The sequence below is a fragment of the Passer domesticus genome, chromosome 14 (genome assembly GCF_036417665.1).
Source record: "Passer domesticus isolate bPasDom1 chromosome 14, bPasDom1.hap1, whole genome shotgun sequence".
Lineage (NCBI taxonomy): Eukaryota > Metazoa > Chordata > Aves > Passeriformes > Passeridae > Passer > Passer domesticus.
In genome coordinates, this window is record NC_087487.1 from 6042211 (window position 1) to 6060016 (window position 17806).

At 38.6% G+C, this 17806-nt stretch overlaps 1 protein-coding gene across 2 annotated transcripts in view; it reads left to right on the forward strand.

Annotated features, from left to right (window-relative positions):
* THSD4 (thrombospondin type 1 domain containing 4) overlaps positions 1–17806 on the forward strand; it is a 272344-nt gene that overhangs the window by 356 nt on the left and 254182 nt on the right. Inside the window, exon 1 of one of the 2 annotated variants that reach the window (XM_064389267.1) lies at positions 68–4277. The exons of the other annotated variant lie outside the window; for it this stretch is intronic. The gene's annotated coding sequence lies outside the window, so the exon portion shown is untranslated. Of the gene's footprint in view, positions 1–67; positions 4278–17806 lie in introns of those variants that run through there. 2 annotated transcript variants of the gene reach the window in all.

Consider the following 17806-nt stretch of genomic DNA (forward strand, 5'->3'; position numbering starts at 1 on the left):
ATGCAGTTTAATGAGTTTTTATGCCCAAAAAATCATGGAATCATGGAAGGTTTGGGTTGTGATGGGCTTTAAAGACCATCTAGTTCCAATGCTCTGCCAGAGTCAGGGACATTTTCCACTAGACCAGATTGCCCAAAGCCATGTCCAGCCTGGCCTTGAACACTTCCAGGGATGGGGCAGCCACAGCTTGTCTGGGTAACCTGTGCCAGGCCCTCACCACCCACACAGGCAGAATTTCTTCCATATATCCAATCTAAACCTTCCCTCTTTCATTTAAAGCCATTCCCCGTTGTCCTGTCACCACATGCCCTTGTTCAAATGCCCTCTCCAGCTCTCTTGGAGCTCTCACAGGCACTGGGAGGTGTTTTAACTCTTGTCCAGGCTGAACAGACCAAGCTTCCTGGGCCTTGAATGAGTACAGGAATTAAGTGGTCATGGATGTTTTGGAGAGTACAGTCTGCTTGCATTCAGGTCAAGCTGGTACATCTGTGTTCTCAGAGAATCCCTTTTCAGAGCATGTGATGTGGGTACATCACTGTTAAATGCAATTTCCCATTTGGTTCAAGTTGCATTTGCAGGTAGTTGCTTTTCAGTCTGCAGAATGTCGTGGAGCTTAAGTCATTTAAATTCTAAGGGAGTGTTAGAATTCCTGGAGAAACTGCTCCAGCAGTTGATAGAATTTAATAGAAACAATCACCTATTTGGGCTTTTTGAACTGCTTCATGGAATTTATAATAAGATTAGTTTTTTTGGTGGGATTTTTTGTTTCCTTTCCATTGGAAAATTGCGCTCTCAAGTTTTATAGTGCATTTTATTAAAGGAACAAATTAGGGCTCTGCAAAATGTGAGAAAAGGAGAGTTTACATTAGAGAAGCAGCCAATATAGAAATTATCATGCAATAGGTTTTTGGATCTATCATTTACTTTACATAATTTCTGTGCCAAGGGGGTGCATGAAGCAATTCCAGCTTCTGCATGGGGACAGAAAGCTCAGCAGCTGTGTGGAAGTGCAGAGCTCTCCTGATGATGTAGCTGGAACAGATGGGCCCCTTTTGAATCAGATTCAGCAGCAGTAAAAGAGTGGAAAAAAATGTTTTAAGAAGGTTGTATTGGTCTAGAGGAACAGGAAGTCCTCCATGGGAAAATCAAGAGAAAAGCCAGACTTTCTGATATTGAGTCTTTAGAAGCATAATCCTGGTTTGAGGCTTTAAGGTAGGGTCTTGAAAAAATGCATCAGAGGGTATTGATGGGGAGTTGTAGAAACATCTTAAAATGCTCTGTATTCCCTGTGGTCTGTGAATGCTGCCAGTTTGGACTTTTTTCACTAATAGCAGCTGTTTCATAACAGGATTGCTAAATGGCTGAAGTGAGGGTAGGTAGGCAGCTATTATAAATGAAGAAAAGATGAATGTTGGGCTCATATGTTCTTTTCACATAAAACCAGTAGGAAAAAATAGGAACTTATATTTTCATTAATTCTTTTTAGGAAACAAGTGATAGATTACAGTGATGTTAGGCCTAAGAATACATAGAATTTTCAGCAGATGGAGGATCTTAAAATTGTTAGCATGCTATATGTTGGTTTTGTGTTTACCCAAATAATTTCTTAATTCATACAGACTCATGAGATACATTCCTGTAGTTGCTTATTAAGGAGTTCCCAAGTACCTAAAAATTTGAAGGTGATATTAGCAGCAAGTTCTTAGATGTTCTGAAACTTAAGTGCCACATGTAGGAACTTTCTATGGCTACAGATGTAAATTGATGAGTTAAAATAACAATTGATGTTGAAGCTAGGGAACCTTTTAATAAAACCTTCCAGTCTGAAAACAGTTATTTCTTTCTTCTTCAAAAGCCTTTAAATGCTGCATAAAACCAAATTTTGATGTTGTTAATATTTCACTGATATCCCATCCAAAGTAAACTGTGATCCTCTCCCATAGCCTGACTTCTGCACAAGACAGGAACTATTACTGTAAGTAAAATATCTGTGTGTTAACTAGAAATCACCTTGAGGGTTAAAAAGATACTGTTTAAAGTCCTTTGGAAACTTTTTTGGTTGATTTTAGGATTATTTATGCATTTTACTTCTTTTCTAAGACAAATTTCTTCTATGTCCAGCCAAAAGCAGATAATGATGTAGGATATTTTGTTCAGTTTCAGTTTAGCTGTTTCACACACGAAGGCCCCATTATGTCATGCAGAGTCACTGTTTGTTACACAACTGAAATCTGATCTTCAGTAAGGAGACTGATGAGGAGCTGTATTTCATACATTCCTTTTGAAACACAATCTGAAAAAGAAATAGAATTGCATATTTGCTGCCACAATAGAGCAGGGAGAACAAATTCACTTGATGCAAACCAAAAGCTGATGCTGTCAGTTATGAGGAAGAAAAAGGTACTGGGAAAAGGTTTTAACTGAGCATAGAAGTAACACTGCCACACTGCCTGGGATCAAGGGGCACATCTGAATCCAGAAACAGCTGAAAAGTGTTTTCCATTATAGAAAAGTGAATTACCTTCTTCCAAACTGTATAAAATGTATTTTTATGTAAACTACATAAAATAATGACAGTAGCAAAAAGGCTGGCCTATTAAAGCAGATCTGCATATGAAGTTAGGCTACTGTGGAGACGGTAGTGACTTCACAATCTATGTATACATTCCATAATTTTAGAACAAGTGGATGCTTTTTTAACCAGAACTATGGGCTAAAAGGGGCAATGGTGCTTCTAGTTTCTGCTTTTTATCACAGTGACACATCAGGATGAATTTGGTTTTGTTAGCTGCTTTATTTAAAGAAGCTAAGGCAAATATTTGCTATATCTTCTTATTATGTAATAGTCATAAATATGTGATTTAGATTGGGAGGTCAAAATCAGAATAGCAGCTATTTGGTTTGATTGAGAAAACAGACTGCTTGGATGTTTTTCTGTTTCCATATCACACAAACTCTGCTACATCTTGAAGGTCAGTTCCATTGAAATTATTTTTCTTTTTAAGTTGGAGGCATCAGATTTTGGAGATTTGTTAAGTCTTGGTGTTTTGCTACATATATAGAGAACAAGGAGTGGGAAGGAGGAGACTGGCCATCACTTCTTTCTACTGTCTGATAAGGTGGCTTTTACTCCAAAGTGAATATAAATTGATTTACTTTTTGCATATAAAAAAGCAGTTAGTGTGGGCTATGCTTGAGACTTGAGACAATCTTACAGAAAGCTGAGAGGTATCTGCTTACACACACCACCTCAGAGCTGGATTTTCTTGAGCATGAGCTAAAAAATTGAATCTAAGGGACTGTTTATTCAACCAAAGTATTAACTTTGTTGGCAAGCTTTGCTAGGTTTCTGCTCTCAGGGGAAGAAGGAAAAGCTCATCTGGAGAAATTCTTGTCTCTGTTTGCTGTGGTGAAAACAGCATTTCTTTACAGGATGTGTGTTGAGCCTTATATGCCATACTTCTGTACAGATGGAGTGGACAGACATTTCTGCTTAATGTATCAAACATTAGGAAACACTGGTGAAGAGCTGAGAAGTCTTAATGGGGAAAAAGTGAGTCTTCTCAAATTTAAGCTGTGTAGTTTTGGTGGGGGTTTTTTTTCAGTTATGGATAGATGTGTTACAAGCAGAAACAAATTTGACTGACGTAAGTACACTGACTGTATGAAAAAGTAGAAAACTGAAAGAATATTTAATACCAAATCCAGGGTTAGAAGCATCCAGCATGCTTAGGAAATGGGTTTATACAAGGTAACACCATTGTCCTTATTACTGATACACTGGCTTGGGGAGGCCCTTATGGGTAGTAGTTCCAGCTTTTTGGAAAATCCAGACTGAGGGCTTCCTGATTGCTGTGGACTTTGGTTGACTGGTGCACTATAAAATAATGTGATCAAGACAGCAGAATCCTATTTCTTGGTGATGAATTGTGTTGGTTAATGGCATGACAGTGCTTAATCCCATCTTGTGTTGCAATCTTCCTGTGGATAGATAGAAGGTAGGAGAATAGAGATAGTGGTGAAGGTAATCTCACCCCTAAGGAGTTACAGCTGTGCTAATTATCAAGCATTAAGAACAAGCCTGCCCTTAATAGGCCACAGCTGGATCCAATTAAGAGGGTATTATAAAAGAGCAGGTTGGCTGGCCGAGAGGTGCGATGGAGTTTGTTGGCTGTGCTGAGGAGAAGAAAGAGTCAGTGCTGTGAGGAGCTGCCCCTGAGCTGTGTCCAAGAAGGTATGAAACCTTTGTAACAAGATTGCAGCATCTTCCCAGTTAGGTAGGTACTTGCATACTAAGGAAAATCTTGTGTGCAATCTTCGTTCTTATATAGTGTACGGCATGTGGTGTATTACTACACCCATAACTTGGACATTTTCCACTTTCAAATTATTCCTTTCACTTCTGTTTGAGTAATATGGGTATTCTAGAGGTTAAAAGCTGTAATTAGCAATATTCTATTTTACCCTTAACAAAACTGGAACTTTTAATGAACATTGAGCAGGTCATAAAAATGCATTCCTTCTGGAATTCTAGACATGGATAATATAAACAGCATTAACCTTTTCAAAACAGCAAGGATGATAGCTTTCAAGAGTACAGGTAATAATGCAAAGCCTTTCTGTATGTAGCAATGAGCACTTGACTCTTCAGCACAGAAGAAGATATCCCAGAATGATAATGGCTTCCATCTATTTATAAATGTTACATTAGACAAGAGATTGAAAAGTTAATTCTGGCTACAGTGGTGAGGAAATTGTGGCTGTGAATGTGATGTTTGTCCTACATGCTCACATCGTCTAGACATCTTACTTGGTCATGCAAATAACAGTGGTCACAACCAATAAAATAAATCATTCCAGTATGTAGAGAAGCTGTGACTTTACAGTGATAAAAAATGCTGATTTCATTGATTAGCTATTATATGACACTTAGAAATTATACTGTGATCCAATATGTGCTGTGGTTTGTGTTCTATTTGGATATGAAGCACATTTGCTGCCTCTTTGCATTAGGCTTCAGTGATCTATGCTTCCTCATAAAATAATCAATCTGAAGAGTGGTGAAAGAAGCACAGAGTACAGCTTTTCTCAGTTTTTAGCTCAGCACTGACAATAGAGTATATTAGGCTTCATATAACTCTTGTATCCTGGGTAAAATACTCGTGTTGGAGCTCTCAGAGTCATCTGACTATGAAGCTGAGTGTAGTCCCCTCTGTAATGCAAAGTTTAGATGCAAGTTGACCTGCTGCTGAAGATTCTCAAAGGTATTTGCATTGTTTTATGCTCTTTGTTAGGATGCATAATCAAAACAAGAAAATCCAAACTAGATAGCCTATGTGAGCTAAAACCTTGATGCTGTTGAAGTTGTTGCAAGATTCTCAGTGATTTGAGTGAGATATTTTATATATATGGTGATGACAGTTGTGTCTTGGGTCTCAGATTAGAATCTCATCTAAATTAGAAACTCATTTAGATTCTGTACTGCCTGGAGGAAAATAGACACTTCTACAGTGTAAAACATCTGATTTATTTTATATTTCCATATTTTCAATGAAGTGGAGTTGTTATTTCTTTTTTTTCTTCCCCTGTTAAAGTTGTGCAGATAGTCTTCCAGATACTGATGTCTGCAAAAGCCTGGCTTTGTACTGACAAGCTCCATCCTTCCCAGGTGTTGTGTGCTTCCCTCTCTTGTGATTCAAACCAGAATATTCTCCTAAGCCAGTCAGAGCCCACAGAAGCAGCCCACTTAAACATGAACAAACACGTTCTAGTTGGACTGGGGGGTAAAATCTGAGCGTTCTAGACTTCCAAAATGAGAACTGCGTGCCTCAAGTCATGCTGGACTTCAGTGAAATCTAGACCAGTAAATCCTTTTGTCACATTTGAAGAGACCTTGAGAGCTGGCACACAGGTTCTCTCTTTTGCTGATTTGAATGCATTTATTGCCAAAAGGGGAGAGTGCCATGTGGATAGGGTGGGAGACTGGAGTAGACATTGTTAGGCAGTAGATAACTGCTTTTTCACTCAAAACAGTGCAATAGCATATGTCTGTGAGTAGTAAAGTGTTGCAAAATATGTTAAATGTTTTTGGTGACAAGCCAGAAATACATGTGTTAAACATGTCAAAATAACCAAGATATCTCATTTGTTAGACAGCCATTTCTCTGGTGCTGAGCTCACTGGTTGCAAGGCAGCTGCTGTCTCTTGTACAGAGATTGTTACGTGCTGGGCAACTGTGAAGAAAGTAGGTCATTTGCAGATAATATGGGTGTTCAAGTTGTTGAGCAGATTCTTCTGAAACATTCTACAGAGTGTCATCCTCAGTGTTTTCAGATTTATTTAGAAGGAAGATTACTTCAGAGATGTGAAGGATGCTTTAGCTTTGTTGTTAAGATTGTTTTTTAAATTGCATGAATGTGTGTGTCATTGAAGAAGAGAAGAAGAAATTAAAAAGAAACCACAGGTGGTCTGAGAAAATTGTATTATTTGCTCTTTCTTCTTTGTTGGTACTGAACTTTTGCCCTTGTTTGATGATGCTGGCTGTAGCTCAGTCAGGGATTAACTACAGTCTGTGTCAGGAAAGTACTTTAATAGATGGAGGTGTGCTCAGGGCAATTTCTAACTACGGTCAACATATGTTGCAATTAAGCTAAGATTAGTAATTTTTGACATTTTCACACCTTCCATCAACAAACTTTGTCATGTTGCAGAGAAAAAACAGCTTTTTGATAATGTGCATTTCAGTATGTGGTCTATGGATGTGTTTGATGTCTTTCTGTGGAGCAGATGAGTGTCAGTTGTAAAGATTCTCATGTTAAGAATATTTAGTGTAAGACATCTGTGGACCTTTACTACTGACTAGCTCTGGTTTTATTCCAGAGTCTCCTTCTTATAAACTACACTGGTCAAATTCCTTCAAACTGGTATTCAGAGGAGACTCTAAGATAAAAAGCCATGCCTCAAAGAGGATCATCCCCTCATGACCTACATTTTAACAGAAGCAAAAGTGAAAGAAAAACACTTGGTTGCATTAGATAGCTGGTAATGAGCTGACAAAGGTGTTAGGGCAGCCAGGTGCTGTTTATCTCATCTGTACTGTGTATTAAGTGTTGGGCAGCTCCACAGAGTGAGCAGTCTTGTGTATTTTTAGAGGTGTGAGAACTGCTATGAGAAGCCAAATACTTACTTTCCCCTCCCATACGCCACTTAAGAGCCTCTCACTTTACCCACCCTTTGTTTCCAGGCTGCAGTGTATTCTGTTGTTATTTAAGGAAAACGCTGTCACCATTGCTTGTGGCCTCGGTGTTTGGCCCACAGGAGGCAGGCACAGGCAGCTTTTCCTTTTGCCAGCCTCTGCAGTGGGGAAGAGCCAGGGGGAGGCTGTTGCTCAAGTGGCATTAGTTACTGGTGTAGAGCTGAAGTGGCATGGCTGTGTTTTGTGGAGAGGTTCAAAGGAGTGCTGGAGGTACAGGCACCTGTCAGTCTGGAGAAAAATAATTCCAGCACATGGAATTGAAATTCAGTGGGATTTTTTTTTTTCTGGCTCTTTTAAAAGAATTTTTTATTGCTCTCATTTCAATTGAGCCAGCAGATGAGAGAATCCCTGACTTGTCTGCCACTAACACAGACTTCATTAACCAGCACATTCACCTGTAACAGTCACAGGTCATGTTTATTTTCTTTCATTTTTTAAACTTGTTTGTCTTATGTCCTAGGGAGAAATCAGGCTGCTGTTTTGGAGTCTTTTTTATTGCTCATTACATCTATAGCATGTGTGGAATTTGTAATAGATAAAATGCACTGAAAGTAGATATTTTTGTGTGAGCCTATGTGCTAAATATTTAATATCTCTTTGAAATATTTGTTGATTTAGAGGAGTCTCATACTCTTAATTTTTTTCATACACATTTGTTTCAGAATATTATCAATTTAATGATTTCTAATCAGAAACATTTAGAAATCTACAAGATTGCCAAGTTTGGCTTTTGGTTTTGCAGCATGTTATTTTTTAAAATGACAGTTTACAGTACAGCGAAAAATCTTGCAAAACTTTAGGTAGGTTCTTGAAAATTGTCTTTAGCACCTCAAAACTTATTTTGAAATTTTGGATTAAATGTTTTCATCTCTTTTGGAGAAAGCTTTCAAAGGTTTATTTCCTTTATTGTTCAAAAGGCAGTTTTGTGATGTGCTCAAGACTACTTCTTTCATGAAGTGCATTTTTTCAGAAGTATTTACAGAATGTTCTAGAGATTAACTTGACGACTTAAATGTTTCTCTTGCTTTAATTCTGGATTAACATATTGCATAAAGCAATATGATGTCAGAGGCTGGTGGACTTTCCTTTGTTCAGGCATTGTGTGATGACATCAGTCTCCACATCAGAGACAATCAGAGCTTAGTGGTACAACACGTTCTTGGCAGGAGTTGTGATACTGGGATCAAGATTTTGGCAAGGGCAAACTCCAGAGTGATCTCCTGGAAATGATTCTTGGAAAATTCGTGATTCTTGGAAAATTTGCATCTACTTTCAGATCTGAGAAATTGTTGCCTGCATTGGTAGCAAATTGTATTATTTCTTTCCTAGAATGAGCTTGGAAAGGTCATGGATTCTTGCAGCTTCTTTTAGAAATTTAGATACATTCTTATCATACGAAGGGGAAGGAACTGGTTATTTTTGTGACTGCAATGGAGATGAGCAAACTAGCTCAAAATTTATAATTTTGGTCTTCCTATTTTTACCTCTCTGAGACTGTTGGGAAGGGCAGGAAGAATGGGTGGGTGGCAAGAGCAGAGGAGTTTGGGCAATGACGGGGGGGACTGTAATGGCAGTCTGAAATTCAGAAATAAGCTTTGTTGAAGGGCTTCTCTAGAACAAGGGGAATTTGTCAAACCAGCAGACTCTGGTGCACAGTGCTGTGGAGTGGAGGGAGGCCTACAGTGCTGCATGGAGTGAAGGAGAGCCAGACACAAGCATGAGTGAGCTGGGAGCCAGGATTGCAACTTTGATTTCAAGTCTGTAGAGCTTGGCAGGTCTCTGTAATTTTGAGTGAGAAATATGTGCACCCCAACCTCAGTGAACATTTGTCTTTTTCTCATAACATTCTTTAACTGTTCTCTTTGGTTGCTCTCCCAGTGCATTCCAGAAGGCAGTTTTCTGCAGGCTGTCTTAAAAGAGGATGCCTCTGGCCTGTGTCAGCTCAGGGATTTACATCACTATTGAATATTTGGTACTCCTTTATTTACTTTAGGAGTGCCTGGTGATCACTGTATAAAAGGACACAGAATAGCTGTATCGTATGAATACCTGTCTCAGTTTAAAAAGGGTAGGCCCTTTGCAGATCCTTTATGAACAGTGCTGATAATCCTTGCAGTGTGAGGTCTCTTTCCTGGTCCTCCACCAGAGATATTCTCAGACATTCCCAGCACTGCCTCTTCTGAAAATCAGTAACTGTTCAAACTTTCATGCAAGTCTGTGGCACTCATTATCTTTGTTTTCTAGAGGAGTTATTTTCTCACTGCTTTTAAAACTTTTAATTTATTGAAAAGCACTTTCATAGTTCTGTTCTGTGTTGGAGTGGATAAGCTCAAGAGAAATTCAGGCTAGACCAATTGTTCTGTTGGGACAGCAGCTTGTTCCCATCTCCTGCTTTTGCTGGAAAGCTGGCAGATCTTTTCTGCAGAGATAAAAGGTGGCATAGCTGGATAGAGTCCCCCCAGCCCTAATTTGAAAAGCAGTGCAAGTGGCTGAGAAGTTGTGAATGGCAGCAGCTGGCTGTTAACAGACATCTTTCCTTGGTGCTCTGCAGATAGGAGCAGCAAAGACTCTATGGGTAAATGCCATGCACAGGTAAATCTGCTCCTCTCTTCCCTTCCTCACATGTAGCAGGGAAGAGTCCAGCTGAGACACCTATTCCTCTTTGGTGGGAAAAGTCTGATGGTTGGAGCTGGCTTGTATTAGGGTCTAGGGACAGAACAGGACTACTCATCTCTTAATGTTGACTAAGAGATGATTCTGTAATCTGCCAGCTTTGCTCTGGGTCTTCCTCATGCATGGTATTTCAGAGGATGGTCTGTTATTTCAGGATTGTTACATTGCTGACCTTAAGCCAAACCCGTGCAAATCAAAGGCATCCTATCTGAAAAGACTGATGTGGCGGCTTGGAAAATCAGGGACAAACAGGCAAAGAATCTTCAAACTGGCCTTAATGTTTCTTAAACAGACCATTTACTTTATAGAAAATATTGCTGTTACTCCACTATGCCTCTTCCAAATATTAAAAATAAAAAGGTATTTTCTCTGGCAGGACTTGAGCTTTAGGCTGTAGATCAAACAGGTTAATACATTTTTCTGGCCTCTTTTTTTTCTAAATTTTGTGATTGATTTCTTTGTATTCTCATCAACTACTCGTACTGCATTTCAGTGTGGTCTGGCCAACAGTCTTGATACAGAGACAAAAATCTTCAGTCTTGTTTAACCAAGCTGGTAAAGAAGCTATATTTTCCCCCGAAGTGGGGGCTTGTCCTTGCAATATAGTAGAGGGGTTTTGTCTCAAGACTTTCAGAAGTTTCTACACTAAATAAGTATTTAAATGCTGCTTCATTTGCATTGAGGTCTGTTTGAACTCTTTCTCTCTGGAACTGCAACTAAAATCAATGACCAAAATGAGGCAATCTTCATGTGGGATAACATGCAGTTACTTAGAGCATATTGCTGCTGGGTTTGATACTCCATAACTTTGTCCTTAAAACTGTACAGCTGGAGAATGCAGCTGGTTTTAGCATTGCTGAAATTTGGCTGACTCTGCAGCAACATCCAGGCCTTTTTGGACACTGTGTGATAAAAATACAACACTGCTAGTGCTCTGTTTTTATTATTAGTGGAGGTGCAAGTGCTAAAAATATGTCTTGCTTTCACGAGAATCTAAGCACAATGCTGCAGAGAGCTCCTTTCTGTCTGTGTCTCATTTGCTTGATCTATATCTGGAATTGAAAAGGGCCAGGAGGTTTCAACATAAATCTTTGAGATTTCTATGTTCCCCTCAGTCTCAGCTTTGATATTCTTTCTTTAAAGAAAATTAGACCATAGCTGTTTTAGTATCAAAGAAAACCTCAAGTATGTGAAGTTGGATGTAGGTGATGCAGCCAGAAGTTTGCACAGAGCTTGTAACAATAGCAGGACGTGTGAACTACTGCCTTTACCTCTACTGAAGGTTAGCTCAGATATTTAGCAGAGTTGTCCAGTTGTGTATATTAAGTATTTAATTCTTTAAAAAGGATGAAAATACTAGAGACAGCAGAGCTTGATGTGTGGTGGGAGGCATGTTATGTTGATGGCTCAGGCTAGTGGCATTTGGGAATTGTTTCTGGTTGTTGGTGTTATAAAGAAGTTCAACACTAAACTTCATCAGTATAGGAAACAAAGAGTGGGGATTTTAGATTTCTAGTATCTCTGAGGTATATTTTATCCTGTAGGTAGAAAACCTGTCACACTTCATCTACATTCCTACTCTAACATTAAACAGAAAAGCACTAAAACACTTCCAAGTCTGAAATGAGACACTTCTTCCAGGAGTCCTGAATTCTGGACTGGTTGGTGGGATTGGGTTTTTTTCACTCTGGTGTCTATCACTTGCAATCCTTTTTGCTTTAATAAACTGTCTTGAACCTGATCAAACAGGACCATTATATGTATGAATCTGTGGATGTGAAATGTGAGGAGGGAAAAAATTACATCCACTTGCCTTTGTTTGGGTCCTGTGCTGCAGTTGATTCTTTGGCTTAATTTAGTTAATGACTCACTGGATAGCTCACTGCAATTGTTCATTTTTTTACTGTATACAACTTTTCTACGCTGGAAAAGTTCTTTCCTGTTGATATCCCTTAATAAAAGGGATAGCAACAGGAAAGATGGGGGCATTCAGCAGGTGAGGGCACTTCTGTGTTGTATGCACACATCAGGTATGTGTTCCATAAAGCTGATTACCCAAAGCAGAGCTTGACATTCAGCAAAGACATTTCAACTGTAGAATGGCTGTTAAGTACTTTATTAAAACCCAAAACCAATCCTACGTGCAGACTTGTCTTTGCAAGAATAAGAAGAAACAACAACAAAAAAACCAAAGCAGAATCACTTTTTAATATACATGATAAACATGGATGATGCAGATTTATTCTACTCCTTTTAGATTTGAAACCACAAGAGACAGAATATTCTCTTCTTTGGTGGGATTGGAGAGCAGTTTGTTTCCTTAAATTTACTGACAGTGCTTGAGAAAATGATTTGTTTTGTTTAGAACCAGGGGCCAAGCAGTTGCAGAGTTTATAACCCGGGACAGGGTTATTAAACAGACATATAGGCCATGTAGGACACTGGAACAAACTCAGAAAACCTAGTGAAAGACAGAGCAAAACTAGTTTTGCTATGGGACCTTAGACCACACAATAGGCAAGCAAACAACTGTGACACGTCACTTGGAAGCCATTGCCATTTTCTTTCAGGCAAGTAGGAGGACTCTGATGTGCAGACTTGCACCATTTTACAGTTCTTTCACTGGATTATAAACCATTCTGTTCGCCATCTCTTTTTACCTCCATGTGATAACTCTCTCTTTTTTTTTTTTTTAATCCACAACCAGATTTGAAGTTACATCTTCAGTGGAATAACTGATGAGGACAGAAAAAAAGCTTAAGTTGATAACCTAAAAACTGCAGTTCTCCTGTAATGGTTGTTTGAGCCTGGCAACTGGATGGAAAAGGCAGGACTGCAGCTTTTGTCTTGAGCATGATTTGCTTAGCAGGGTTCCCTTGAGTTTACTGTTGATTTTCAACTGTTTCCAAATTCTTCATTCCAGAGCCTCTACCTGAAAAGTTCCCAAGCAAAATTTCAAGAACTGTTAAATACTTATATAGAGCTTCTCAGGAGACTTCAAGAAATGAATGAGAAGGATTTATTGTCCCATTTGGACAACTAGTAAATGAGTAAATTGTGCCAGTTCCAGATCAGGAAAAGGTAAAGTAGCATCACAGTAAACCTAAAGCCCATCTGTGAATGTATGTGTGAGAACCTGTAATCTTCATAAGGGTCTTGTCCCAAAACTAACAGACTTACCTTTATTTTGCAAAGACAGGAAGACTGGGTATTGGAAGTGCAAAGAAAAAAAAAAGGTAAAGTGAGTCTTGAAATTCTGAGGCTGGTTCCACAGATTTTTAAAATTCTGTTTGTTAGTTCTCTTTTTCCCTGCAGTAGAAGGTTTCAGGGACACTATGTTGCATTTTTCCCTCTTACAGGACATGAAAATCACTATATAATATGTATACCAAATAAACCTATTTATTTATTTCCTCCCCTTTCAAAAAGTGCTCATGTGATTGCTATCACTTACAAAGAACAAAGATTCACTTCCTCTTACCTTGCAGGATTTCAAGAAAAAGTTTGTTCTGTTTGCTTCTTCAGAGAGTTCTTCAGGGTTTTGTGGTTGGGGTTTTTTGTTTGTTTGGTTTGGTTTGATTTGCTTGGTTTCTTTTAATGAAGTGAAAAAAGAAAGAAAGGTGAGAAAGAAGAAAAGTGGAGTATAAAGGAATCTATTTTTAAGAAGTTAGAAATGTTTTCCTTTTAACTCTCGAAGTGTTCTTTTAGCTTTTTTCTTTAAAAGCATAAATACGTGTGCATGGACACTGCTCTGTTTAGTACTGTATAGTAATGTCTTTTCCATGTCCTTCCATAAGTTCTGCTATCTTATAAAACCGGAGATATTTAGCAGGGTGGAGGGAGTAAGAAACAGAATGAAAAGCATGCTAGATGCTGGTTGGGGTTTTTTGTTACACTTGGAACGTTTTGTCCAACATCAGGCACGTCTGTGTGATTTCACTATCTGCTGCCTGGGCAATGGCAGGTACTCTGAAAATCTTGATTCTGTTCAGGAGGAAGCTGTCCAAGAGCACTGGGAGCAGCACTAAAGGCAGCCTGTGAGCACAGCACGTAGGACCAAAACATCAGAAAGCTTTTGGAACTCTCCCTTGGAAGGGCTTGCTTACTCCAAATGCTACACTTGTGGATGAAATATGACTCAGAGCACCAATCTCAGTAAGAATCAAGGAAATGGAAAATAAATTATGTGGGAGACTAATGTGTAATTAAAATTTTAGTGGCTTTTTTCAACAAAACATTGTTCTTAGAGCCAAGCAATCGTTCAGGTAACTGCTAAAGATTTACAGAGCATTTTTCTTGGCACTGGGTAGTAGGTATTATTGTTATTCTCAAGCATAGTGACAGTTGTTCATGACAGCAACAGTCCTTTTGCAACTACTTCTATTGCTGCTTAGACAGGATCAGACTGGACAAGCCTTAGAGAAGAAATGGAGAGAGATGAAAATAATTATTTAATTCTTTCTGGCATTCCCCTCAAAGTGATCCACATGAAGGTAAAGAATTTTTTTCTCCCATGTCAAGTATCCTAGAGATTAAGAGCCAAATCCATAATGGTGAAACTTGTTCTTTAAATATCTGTGATATTCTTGATAGTCTCCCAGCAGTTTTAAAGGAATAACTGAAGTGAACATGTGGAGACTGTAGGCAGGAGCAAACTCTTATGAACATACCAACATTCTTGAGTGTTGCAGGTACTGGTATGAGGCATTCCAGAAACTCTGTTAATGACATATTTGGGGCTTGGCTGTGAGGCAATATCAGTTGTGCTTCCGTCTCCTCCATTGCCAGTTGTTCCACACCTGAAGTTCCACAGTATTTAGACTTTTCATTCCAAAATCAGTGAATTTCTCTGATTAAGTATTCTGATGTCTTGACTAGGATTACACACTAATTACCTGTCCAAGACTGGATGAGAGCTGAATATTTTGGCTCATTAACCTACTTTAATATTTACACTTGCCACTTCTATTAATAATTACCAAATCTTCATATTTATCAAAGCAGGCTCTTCTCAGGTAGAATTATACCTGCAGATCCTTTATAGAGATATCAATATTTGGTATTGTTGGTGCAGTTCCCAAGGATGTGATGATACTTTGTTGGAAGAAGGTAATAATTTTAGAATAATATATATATATTAAAAGTTCATTGTATTTCCAATCCAGATCAGCTAGGTAATGGTAGTTTTCCCATTCTGGGGAAGCAGTCATCCATGTGTGCTAATGAAGCTGGAAAGAACTTCCTTGAACTCAGCTCATTCCCAAGACTCACTTGAATGGTAGCTACTGGTTGTTTTCTGCCACCTGAGGAACAGGCCCCTGAGCAACCTGGTCTAGTGTCAGTCAGCTGGCTTTGAACAAGTGTTGCACCAGGGGAAGTCCTGAGATCTGTTATTTTCCACTGTTAGTCAGAACAGAATTAGATTTCCAGATTAGTATTGTCCTGTTTTATAGTTCCTCTCATTAGTCCTCTTTAACAAAAAAATTACTTTCAAAATTTTAAAGTATTTAAGCAATTCTAAGTTTTGTCTTAAAACAAATGATCTTTTTGTCTGTATTTCCCTGAAATAACACTTACTTATCTATTAGTAATGGATTTTGAAAATGTATGAGTCATCATTAACTCAGTTTCATTAATTTCACCATGATTATTTACTATTGTTATTTGTGGTTGAAAATAGCCAAGGAGCTGTGACAAATTTGGGTAAGGAAATTAACATCTCTTTGTTCTCCTTGGCATGTTTTAACTGTGTGTTGGTTTTGGTTTTTTAACTTGTTTCTTTTTTTAATCTGTCATGTTTTTCCTAATAAAATGCAGTGTACTAAAGAAAGAAAGGAAGGTTTATAAGAGAATTGCCAGGTGAAACTCAAAGCTTGACAGGTTTCCTGGCTACTGCATACTGGCCTTCCACTGATTACTCAGGATTGCTCCTAGGTTTCAGACTGGTGCAAAGCAGTGATTTCTTGATAAATGCCAATCAATGTTTCTGCTGTGCTAAAATATCAGAGGAGGAGAAGCATAATTATGGGAGTTTTGGGACACAGCAGCACATTCATTTCAGACACAAATTACAACCTTATCTTCACATGCTATTGCCTGATTCTGCTCAAACTATCCCCGCATCAGTGCTGTGAACCTAAGAAGCCAGGCTTTTATTTCAGTTTTCCAACCTGTTTAGCATCTACTAGGACAAGTGAGATGGAATTAATAATTGCTGTAGTTGTAGAATCATTGTCTGCAGTGATTTCAGTTCTGCTGAAAGAATCACAACACAACTCTTAGAAGTGTAGAGGTTTTGTTGGAAAATTTCTGTGGTTGAGAATGTGAACATGGATTGACTTTTACATCCAAGTGCATTTTCAGAGGTTTTGCACACTCATAGGGCTTTGACTTCTAACCCAAAGGAATTTTTGTATAATTTTGGAATTAAGAGGACCATAGCATATTGCATTAATAAAAGAAAAGGAGAAATGTGAATTTAAAATGTTCCATGCTCACGTATGGCCTTATCCAACACCATCAAGAGAAATGCACAGATTTAAACCATTGAGAAATTTGGCCTTCTATTTCATTGACTTCTTTTCAAGCCTTTCAACAGTGGGAGGCAAAATGGGTTCAAGTCAAAAACATTCCCATGGGTTCTGTGGCAAAGTGGCTTTTGCTAGTATTATGAATGACACAAGTTTAATATCTGGCAAGAAAAAAATATATGTTTATACTAGGAAAATTATCTCTTGCTGATATTAAATGTCAGCAGTATTGCAGCAGAATCCCAGATGAATGTGGGTTTGCTGCCAGCATATACAAGGACAAAATGTTCAGAACCATTTTGGGAACTGGCATCAATCTGGCACAGGCTGCACTTAGCTTGCAGTCGCATCCATCCGAACCAGCAGTAAGTAATTTCTCTGATGTAAACAAGGATAAAGAGAGAGAAAAGTCTGAAGTTATAGGAGCAGAGCATGAGAAGTGTTGATGCAGAGTCCAGTTTAATAACAAAGCAATGAAGCAGCTGCCAAGAGGGAGTGATTGCCCTCACAGAGCTTTCTGGGAGTCTGCAGACACCCTCACACATTCTGAAGGGGTGTGAATAAAAGATCACTATGTGTAGTTTTCTGAGCTGTTAAAATGGTCATATTCAAACTTCCTCGGAGTTTTTAAGTTGTGGGGAATGGTGCTATACTTTGGCAATTTGAATGCAAACCATTGCACAGCATATTATATTTTCCATAAATGCTGCATAGTATGAGAAACAGAATGAAGATCCTCTAGGGAAAAGGATGCAGCCAGCTGGCAGTGAGTTGAAACTGCTGTTTAAAGGACTATCTCAGCATTAGTGTAGATGGCTCTGATAAATTTGACATTTGAAGAAACTCAAGGAAGAAAGTGGAATGGGGCAGAGGGCTGGTGTAGAAGTTTCAAAATGCTTTGTGAAATGTACAGCACCAGAGAAAACTGCATAAGACTTGCACATACAAAATGATGTCACAGGCACCATGATAACACATGGAACAATTGTTAAATGCTCAATAACGTGCAGTGGAAGGAATAATTTTAGCTAATTTTGTCAATTGGCTGTAAAACAGGAAAAAGATGAAGTATCGTTGACTCAATGAAAATAATGAAATTACTTGTTTAGTATTAAGTAGCAATCAGAGAAACAAACTACCTGTGTAGGAGTTTAAAGAAAGGGCCAGAAAGTAAGCCAGAGCCTGTAATGCTTTAAGTTTGCTGCAGCCACAGCCATGCATTATGAGGAAATGAAAAGGGACCAAAGTGACCTCAAGTCCCAGAAAGACACAGGTGAGAGGGAAGTAGGAGTGTGACAGTCGAGGAGAAAAGCCCTGACTGGTGTGTTTGTACTGCTGGGCTCTGAAA